The following is a 9,654-nucleotide window of genomic DNA, read 5'->3' as shown; positions in this document are numbered from 1 at the left end:
TGTGTGAACAGGTCATGTTTGTGTTGACATCATCAGATGGCCTGCAGACCTGGCACCTCTTCCTCTTCCTTTTCCCCCAACCTAGAAACAAGAGGACCATGATCACTTTACTATGATGTCTTTCCGCTGATCCCACACAACGCGCTCCCATATACTTATACAAATACATGCACACATGTACACATATGTGCGTGTGTACACACACACATACACACTTACCTACCTCACGCACTGGTGTACTAGGTACAGTCCTCTCCTGGATCTCCCTCACTGTGGCTGCAGCGGCTGGGGTCCTTGGCAGGTGCTGCCTCCGTTGGATGTGCGGTGTCACAAATGCGCATCTGAATGTGTTTTGTCCAGCTCCTTCCAATTCTCCACCAAAAACACGGCTCTCTTTGAGGTTAGTCATTTCCAGAATGATTTTCTGGATTCAATTAGGCATGACCAGCTCAAAAGCTGACTTGATGTCTGTCACACGAGTCACTGCCATCCTAGTGGGCCCTGGCACTGTCTTTATTATATTTTCTGCAGACAGTTTTGCCTGACGCATATTTGTGGATGAAGACCAGGGGCTGGGCTTGCGGACAGGCAAGCCAGGCAGTCGCTTGGAGCACCCAGCCACTTATTTACAACAACAATTATTGATAGGCCTGGGTTTTCAGGGACCTCTGTTGGTCCCTGGACCTCACTTTGAGAACCACTAATCTATTTTTTCAGTATTCATCTCAAATGTGTATTGCATGGAACGTTGGAGCTAGAGCGGGTGACGTCATCGGTTAGAGTGGGAGAGAGCCGAAAAAGCTTTCAGATGTTTGCTCTTTCCAAACTCCTCCCAGCCACAATTTACACTCTACACACATGTTTTTTTTTCCACAATTGTAGACAAATTTGTTCTGTCTCTCACAATGTGCTCCAAAAATCTGACAGAGTTACCTAAATTGAATTAGCAGCCTCTAAGTGCGGCCACGTCTGTCTCTTCTCCCCATTAACTCCAATACAAAGATTTTCTGAGACAAGCGGACTGGACCCCCTGTTTTTAACTCGCACGTGTCGACAAAATATTTGGTGTAGAAACACCGAAATCACACCCAATTGTTCAGGAAATCCTTAGAGCGATGATGGATGGTGTATTTTTCTGATAGGAGCTACCGTTTTGTCAGAATCAGGCCAAATGTGAGACCAGCGCAGAGGCAGCAAATCGCTGTGTTTCTCCGTCTGAATGCGTGTGTGTCTGTTGCGCTGAGAGCGCACGCGCGCGTGCCTGTGCACTTATGTCACAAAAAAAAACACAGCCAACAGCGTCCCACCGCGTTGTGCGTCATCAAAACAGAAGGCGACAGCAGCATGCGGCCGACAAAGCAACAAGGAGGCGTCGTATGATCATTTCAACGAGTTTTATGACAAGGTCAGTGTTTCTATAAATTTGTTTATAGAACGGTAGTTCGTGAACTCGTTCATATTTTAGACGAACGTGAATTGAACGCGCTGATGCACGTTACTATGAACTCGTTCATTCTGGTGTCGGTGAATGGCAGACTCTCTCAGTTTAACTTCGTTCAACAGGGTGCCAGATTTCTAAAGCGCCTTCCAGGTGAGAAGCCGGCAAAAACACCGTAAACGGGACTTAATATGTCGCAAAAAAAACACCCTATCTCTCAACACCAGCCAACAGCGTGGCACCGCCGCGTGCGTCACATGGGGTGAAAGCTGCAGCTGTTAGCAGTGTGGACTGAATGGACAGCAGCATTTAAAGCAGCAATGGGGAAATGTTTTCCCCTCAATGCTATTGTAAATCATGGTTGGACAAGAATTCAAAATTGAATATGAAGATGAAATGTGATGCATAGTTACAATGTTAAAACTGATCAAATACTTGCTGTCTGTGGTTCTATATAGGCTGCGTCAATAATTTTGAAAAATAATAGCTCACAGCAACATATGGAAAAAAAATTACTATGAACTAATTCATTTTTAGAACGGTGAACTTAGTTCAAAATGTTGAATTATGAATTATGAACTGAACTTCTTCATTTTAAAATTTGTGAACTGAACTTTGAAGTAGTTCACATAGAAAGTGAACTTTCCCAACACTGGCTCCATATGTATAATGTCATAATGTCACTAGTATTAATTGTTTCAAATATCTGAAGAATCTCATTATAATGTACACACTCCGGCATTAGCCCCTGTGGCCCTTTCAAAATTTCCCCAGGGGAAATTGTCTCTTTCACCAATTCTAATTCGCCACATTCAAATTCATTTGCAAGCTTTGACTGCCCCCTATTGGCCTTTTCACCATTAAAAATTCTGGCATCAATTTTAATTAGACTAACCACCAGGGGTGGCTGGCCGATAGAGGGCGCTACACTGTAAGAAATGATTCTGTGATCAGATAGATTTGAATTAATATATTAGGTAAAATATATTCAATATAATTGTGTCTGTGATTTTGTGGCAATTATTTAATTAACTTTCAAATAAAAATGTTTGGAATAAACATATCCACTCATTGTAGTTAGATAAAACATAAGCATTCTGTTTATTTAATTCCAAACACAGAGAATATTGAGTGAATTCAAATCAATGTAATCAGGCAATTTTTAATTGAAAAGCACTTCCTGCCAAAGTGCATTTTTTTTTTTAATGCAGCAGGCTATCATCTAGCCACAAGACATTTGAAGAGAGTCCAGACAGTGAATGCCCATCTTTGTCCCCATTGCTGATCTTGCAAAATTTTAGCTGGTTGGCTGAGGTAAGGAAACTTATTTTGTTTTCACTGGGCTAATAATGACAGCGCATGTGTGGTGGCATATTACAATATAAAATGAGCTATCACAGAGAAAGAGATTACAGGTGAAAAGGCTGATGTCAGCAAAAATGCTGAAGATTTTTTTTGGAGCTAGAAGGCTGAAACTTTGTCTACCCCCCCCTATTTCATGTACCCTGAGTCCAACAGTGGTGGTCCTGAAGCTCTGTGACATTTGGTTCAAGAGTTATGGCCATATTAAGGGTAGGAGAGATCAAATTTGGATCCCATCGCCCCCGAAGGGGGCGGCGGGATCAGTGCACGCTCCATCCAGCCCTCCCCAAGACGGACCAGCTCCATCACTCCCCCCCGGAGACTCCAGGTAAGTGGTAAGTATTTATTTTTTATTTTTTTGGTTTTAGGATTAAGGGTGAAAAGGCTGATTCGGGCAAAAAGGGACAAACTTTTTTTTTGGAGCTAGAAGGTTGAAAGTTTGTCTACCCCCCCTATTTGATGTACCCTGAGTCCAACGGTGGTGGTTCTGAAGCTCTGTGACATTTGGTTGAAGAGTTATGGCCATATTAATATTCCCATGTATGTGTATGGGTTAGGAGAAAACATTTTTGGGCCGGGTCGTCCCCGAAGGGGACGGCACGGCCAGTGCACGCTCCATCCAAGCCCCCCCAGGAGAGAACCGTCCCCCTCCTAGGATTCCAGGATGGAGATGGTGTGGAGGATGAGGATAAACAATAAAAAAAAGGTGAGTATGGTAGGGGTTGGAGCCAATAGGGTTGGAAATATAAGGGGTTAAAATTGGTTGGGGTTAGGGCCACCTGGGTTAGGTTTAGGTAAAAGCGTAGTGCCCCTGGGGGGAGCACTGCGAAGGGCACGGGCTCTCGGGGGCAATGGGGATCCAAAGGATCTTGGGACCCTCCTTAATTGTAATAAAAATGGATCTTTGATCCTTAAAAAATACTTAAAAGTGTGGTCAATTTTTAGAAGTGCATGGAGGATTGGGCAACGGTGCAGGCTGGCAGTGGGACTTTGTATATTTATCAAAATGTCCCCTCCCCCTTCAGGGCCCCTGCCGTGATACTTACGGTGGTCATTACTTAAAAGGAGCAAGTTTTATAAGAAAATAACTAAATAAATAAATAGTAAGTGCTTGATTGAAATTTTAAAAGGTTAGACATAAAACAAGAGAAGTTAATAAGGACATAAGTGCTAAAATGATAAAACAAGTGCTCAAATGATAAAACAAGTGCTCAAATGCTAAAACAAGTGCTTAAAAACAAGTGCTGATAAAAAACACACCGTATATGCATGCAATGAATAAAAGAGAACCACACATATGTACATTTTAAGATTAGAATAAAATCATGCATAATACTGTTGTTTATTGTCTAAAACCTTACTTTATAAAAGTTCAATTTCAAAGTAAAAATGCTTGCTCCTGCTAAAAAATAATAATACTAATAATAATAATGACACCAACTTCTCATAGGTTTTTTATAAGATATGTTTTATTTGAAACAAGGGTTTGCAGGAACTCCGGCTGCGGTGAGAGGCTTCGTGTGAGGAATAAATGTGTTTATAATTTTTAGAAAGAAATAGTAGAAATCAAGTAAATATATATGTGTATAAAAAGAAGTTAAAATTATAGTAAATGCATAAGAAAATTAAATAAATAATTAAAGGATCTTTGTAAATTAGTGAATCAATAAATAAGTAAATAAATAAAAAATTCATGATTTGTAGGAGATAAAAGTTACAATTAAATAAATTTAATATATAAATATGTCTTAAAATATAGAAATTTAAGGAGGTAAATAAATATATTAAATAAAAAAAAAAAAAAAAAAAAAAAAAAAAAAAGGAGTTTCCTTCTTGGGTCACCGCAGTCGGAGTCCTGCTCAAAACCTGTAGGGGGAGAAGCCCTGAAAAGGGAGGAGGTGAGCACTTCTAGTAAATGCTGCAAAAAAGGTTGTTATTTATCAAGTGGAGATGGACTCATCAGCCATACTTTTCGTTTAGGCCGGTAGGGTCTATGGTCTTTAGTAGATGAATCCATCTCCTCTCCGCTGCCTGTCTCTGGGCCGTGGTCCAATCCCTCTTGCTCTCCAGGCCCATGCTCTGGACATTGTGTTGGCCATGGAGTTTAAAATGTGCATACAGGACACTGGTGCCACTCCCGTTGTTCATGATGTAAAAATGCTGTTTTATTCTGGTTAAAATTGAATGTTTAGTCTGCCCCACATACATTTTGTGGCAGGCCCTGCACCTAATGGCATATATGACATTATTTGTTGTTGGCTTCAGGGCCTGCCACGGGTTTATACCTGTTTTTGCGTAAGGGTTAAAAATGTGGGGGAGGGAGATAAAACCAATTGCCGAGCCTCGACGCGCTTCCCCAGGTGTCCTTGAGTTGTTCAGGTCAGAGTGCACCAATAAATCTTTAAGATTTTTGTTCCTGCGGTGGGCGGAGATCAGCCGGCAGTCCCCCAGCGCGTCGCAGTTGTTCCTTGCCCTTTCAAAGTTTGTCTTAAAGATGGAAAGAAGGTTTCTGGTGGTCTCCGAATAGGTGACCACCAGGGGGACAAGATTCGGGCTGGCTGGTCGGGGGACGTTATGGTGGTATTTTTCTTTGAAGGTCCGGCTGACCTCCGCCTTGACACTCCTGAGGAAGCGCCTCGAGTAACCCCTAGGCCTCAGCGCACTAAAGAGGGTGCTTGTAGCTTCCTCCACATGCTCAGGGAAGGTGCAGATCCTGTGGAAGCGTATCAGCTGGGACTTTATCAGACCTCTGTACGTGTGCCTTGGGTGGTAGCTGGTTTTATGGAGGAGTGCATGGCGGTCGGTGTCTTTGAAATGGACTTTGGTGGCCAGTATCTTGGTTTGGTCGCTGGAGTCGCGGAAGAAGACACTCGTGTCCAGAAATTCTATTGAGTGAGGTTGTAGATTGTACTTGATTTTTATCTTCGGATGGTGTGAATTGAGTGTGTCGGTGAAGGTGATGAACTGTTCTGGTGTGCTGTCCCAGAGGCCGAAAATGTCATCCAGGTACCGGAAATACAGTCGGGGTTTGACGGGGATGTTGCTGAGTGCTGTTTCCTCCCAGTGGGCCAGATATATGTCCGCATAGGACGGCGCATACTTCCGGCCCATCGCGCAGCCGCACAGCTGGAGATAGTGCTGGTTGTTGAACATAAAATCATTTCTGGTGAGGGTTATTTCCAAAAGTTTCAGGATGTGGTGGTCAGGGCGAGTTGAATCTGGATGTTTGTTGAAAATTGACTGAACGGCGGCTAATCCTAGTGGAGTTTCAATGTTGGTGTATAAAGAGTCTATATCTATTGTAAAAAGGAGGGTGTGACCGGGTACCTGTTGGTTTTTTATTGTCTGTACAAAATGGTATGTGTCTTTAATGTAACTGGGGTGGAGTTTGGCGAGGGGGTTAGGGTAGGGGACAAAATCCCTCCTCCGGAAGGAGGTGGGAGGTGCACGGTCCTTCCACCCGTAGGACCACCCGTCTCCACGGTCCCGTGGATATTGGGGTTGCTGGGCACGCTCCCGGCGTCTGCCGTAGCGCACCTCAGTCCAACCCCCATCCATAAAGTCCACTTGTTTTAATCCCAAATAAAATCAACTAAAGTCGCTTTCCAAAAGGGAAAGGATGTTATAATTAACTTACAATATCTAAAGTGTTTCTATAAAAACAAAGGAAACTTAACGTTCAAATACTATTTTTTTAGTTTTTTAAATGTTTTTATGAAAAAATAAAAGGAAACTTAGCGTTATAATACTATTTTTTTAGTTTTCTATTTTATTATTTTTTTGTTTTTTATATTTTCCTAAAAACAAACAAATAAAACCAAACTGAGAGTGCTTTCCAAAAGGGAAAGAATAGTTCAAGTTAACTTAAAAAGACAAATAAAAGTGTATAAATGAACTTAAAGTGCTTTCCCAAAAGGGGAAAGAATGAACTAGTTGTTCAATAAAACCAAATAAAACACTTGTTTTAGTCAAACAAACAAAAAAAAGTAACTGAAATTGCTTTCCAAAAACGGAATGAATAAAGCTGTTTTGAATCAAAAAGTAAAAAAACTTGCTCAAAAGAGTGTGAAAGAGTGTGCCAAAGTCGACGTTTCGACCCTGGCCGGGTCTTCTTCAGGAAAGGCACACAGTAACTAAAGCCAAAAAGGCTGAGAAAAACTAAAATGGCTGGCAAAAGGACAAAATGGCAGATCGCTGTCTTACCAGAGTGCTGGAGAGATGCTTTCCCCTCGGCTGCCAGAGAGCAAGTGAGCTCTCTCTCTAAAATGGCCGGCTATATAGCGCGACCCCATAGCTCCGCCCCCTCGCGCGTCACTTCCGCGTAACTCCGCCCCCATAATTTGAACATAAAAACTAACAAAATGAATTTTAATCATATGCAATAATGAAATTAGGGTTTTTAAATGCATTTTAACCAAACCAAATGAATTAAATTAATTAAACACTCCAAAAAAGGCTGAAATTAAGGTTAAGGAAAAAACAAGGTTAGACTTAAAATAGAGGGGGGGAGGGGTTATGGTTAGGGTTAGGGCAGGTCAGGGGTTAGATTTTAAGGAAAAAAGGCGGGGTTACGCCTCGCGTTCGCTCCGCCCCCTTCGCGTAAATTCGCGTAACTCCGCCCCCTCAATTTTGACCAAATAATAATAAAACCAATCTGGTTAAGGTTTTGAACATGCCCAATGATGAAATTAAATGTTAAAATGAATTTTAATCTAACCAAATTGGAGTAATTTTAAAAAAACGAAATGACCAATATAGGATTGTGGTTAAGGTTAGGGCAAGAACAGGGTTGGGCTTAAAAGAGGGGGGAGGGGTTATGGTTAGGGTTAGGGCAGGTTAGGGGTTAGGTTTAGAGAAAAGGGGAGGGGTTAAGGTTAGGACGAAAGATTCTTGGATCCCGTCGTCCCCGGAGGGGACGGCGGGATCATGCACACTCCATCCAGACATCTCCAAGAAAGGGTCAGCTCCATCCCCCATAAGGACAGGTGAGTATATAATTTTATTTTATTAACAACAAGATATATATTAATGAGGTTATACAGGTGTATATATAAACATTCTTTAGTATATATCCAATAATATATATATATATATATATTAGAATAACATACAATATTATATAATAGGTTTCATTAACATTGTATATATATATTAATTAATTAACCCTTCTTTCTTCTCTTTTTCAGGTTTCTTCATCTCTCAGTCCGGCTCCCAGGTAAGTAGAAAAAAGGTAAGTAAAAAAAAGGTAAGTAAAAGAAAAGGGTTGGGATTAGGGAGGGATTAAAGGGGTTATGGTAAGTATTAAGGTGGGGATAGGGTTAAAAATCAATAGGGTTATAATGGTTGGGGTTAGGGCCAGATGTGAGGGGTTATGGTAAGGGTAAGGGCCGGGATAGGGTTAAAATTAAGGTTAGGGATTACAAGGGGTTATGGAGGTTGAGGTTAGGGCCGGATTAGAGGGGTTATGGTAAGGGTAAGGGCCGGGATGGGATTAGAATTAAAAAATAAATTGAATAGGGTTGTGAAGGTTAAGGTTAGGGCCAGATTTAAGGGGTTATGGTTAGGATAAGTAGCAGGATTGGGATTAAATTTGGGCTCGAATGGGGTTGGGATTAGGGCAGGGCTGAGAGATGAGGTTGAGTTTAGGCACGATAATATTGTCTTTGATTCAAACCTTGTGGATAAGTAGTGCCCAGCTTGTTGATCCAGTCGCGTTCAGCCCTGCGTCTCTGTGGCGTGGACCAATGAGGGTTTGTTTGCAGGACAAGGGCCTGCATGGCCTCCCAGCCGTGGGAGACAAAGTGCTGGACGACATACCGGTCAGTATTCTTCTGTTTAACAATGTTATGCTTATGACAGGTAAAACGTACATTAATGGATAACTTTGTTTCCCCAATATATCGTTTATCACATTTAGTACAGTACATCAAGTATATACAATTTTTCGAATAAATATTACAATGTTTGGCCGTTTTAAATACCTTCTGTTTTTGATAGTCATAAACCCATTCCAGCTGTCTAAAATATCTATGTTGTATACCTGTTGTGTTTTTCACAGGTCCCGGCTTAATTTTCGCTCTTACAAGGTAATCTTTCAAATTTCTGTTTTTCCTGAATGCAGCAATAATTCTCCAATCATTTTCTGGTTTATTTAATTTCAAATAGGTCTCTAAATTGTTCTTGATTCTTCGAACCAATTGGACTGTGGAAGGTGAGTACGTACAGACAAAAGGCAGAGCAGTAGAGATCTGTATTGCTTTGCTATGGAGAAAAGTCTTAAAAGTGTTTCTAAGAAAGGTCCTAGAGTACCCCCTACTGGACAAAGCAGAAAATAGCACTCGAGTGGCCTCCTTGAAATCCTCCTGTTGTGTGCATATTCTATGAAATCTAAGCAGTTGTGATTTAACTAATCCAGCGAATGTGTGTTTGGGGTGAAAGCTACTCTTGTGTAATAAAGCATGTGTGTCAGTGTCCTTGAAATAAACCTTAACGTCCAATTGGTTATGTGTTTTAAATTTTGGTCCTTTGAATGTTGTTGTGTCTAAAAAGTCAATTGAATTGTTGTGCAGTGTGGATTTCAATTTGATGGAGGGATTGTGGTTGTTAAGAATTTCCAGGAATTGTGTAAACTCTTCCTCTGAGTGAACCCAGACCCCCCAGATGTCATCAAGATATCTATAATAATGTAAAGGTTTAATTGGGCATTTTTTCAGAGCAGCAGTTTCCCATTCAGCCATAAAAATGTCTGCATAAGCAGGAGCAAATTTCTTGCCCATAGCTGTCCCTTTAATTTGTAGGAAGTAATTCCCGTTGAATTCGAAGTCGTTGCGAGTCAAATTGATTTCTAATAGTTG

This window comes from Chaetodon auriga, chromosome 14, assembly GCF_051107435.1.
Source record: "Chaetodon auriga isolate fChaAug3 chromosome 14, fChaAug3.hap1, whole genome shotgun sequence".
NCBI classification, from domain to species: domain Eukaryota; kingdom Metazoa; phylum Chordata; class Actinopteri; order Chaetodontiformes; family Chaetodontidae; genus Chaetodon; species Chaetodon auriga.
The sequence above is the reverse complement of the archived record's forward strand: the minus strand, read 5'-3'. Positions refer to the sequence as shown.